Raw genomic sequence first — 933 nt, forward strand, 5'->3', positions numbered from 1 at the left:
CTCACCTCCTAGACAGCCATTGGTCCTTCACAGCACCCACATTTGGTTCTGATTGGTTGGTTCCTATGCCAGTCAAAGTCAAAAGTTCTGCCTCCTAGGCAGCTATTCGCTCCTCATAGCACCCAGATTCTGTTCTGATTGTCGGTTCCTATGCCAGTCAGCGTCTCTGGGCCTATCAACAGGGCCTGATCAGAAAGGCCGGGCTGATCAGCAGTCCGGGTGGAGGCCTGGAGAAAAATGACAGCATGGCTGCTGGCCAGACTGGGAGAGAAAGAGAGAGGCAAGTACTGATCAAAAGCTGCCACAGAGACAATGGATCAGTCCCTGCTTCTCTCTTCAGGCCTCTCTCTGGCCCTGATTCACAGCCTCTTCAGCAGTCAGTGCTGGGGCATACTGACTGCAGGACTGAATTCCAGTTGGTCAAGCCTCAGTTGTGACTGGTCGTTATGATCCAGGGTTATCATATATTAGGATATTCTCTGTGCTGTGCTGTACATCTTTATGACTTTTTTATAACTGGAATTTTGTATGCCTTATTCTCCTTCCCCTTATTCACCCATCCTCCACCCTTCCATTTGACAACCACCCATTTGTTCTCCAGATCTATGAGTTTGTTTCTGTTGTTTTGTTTGTTGTTGGTGGGTTTTTTTGTTTTTTAACTTTGGCCCTCACCCACAGCAGGCACCCCCTCGCTGCCCACTCCCACTTCAGCTGCAGCCAGCCTGCAGAAGCCCCCAGAACACGCATTCTACTCAGAGATCACTCCTACTCAGACCACTCCTTCAGGAGAGGTAGCTATTTTGTATAATTCCATAAATTTTTAATTGTATATATTTTTCAGAGATAAAGAAGTTTTTAAAATTTATATAGTCAAATATATCACTATTTTTATTTAGAATATCAGCATTTGGTTTTATGTTTACAAAAGCTTTC

Source organism: Myotis davidii, unplaced genomic scaffold (genome assembly GCF_000327345.1).
Source record: "Myotis davidii unplaced genomic scaffold, ASM32734v1 scaffold238, whole genome shotgun sequence".
Taxonomy (NCBI): Eukaryota; Metazoa; Chordata; class Mammalia; order Chiroptera; family Vespertilionidae; genus Myotis; species Myotis davidii.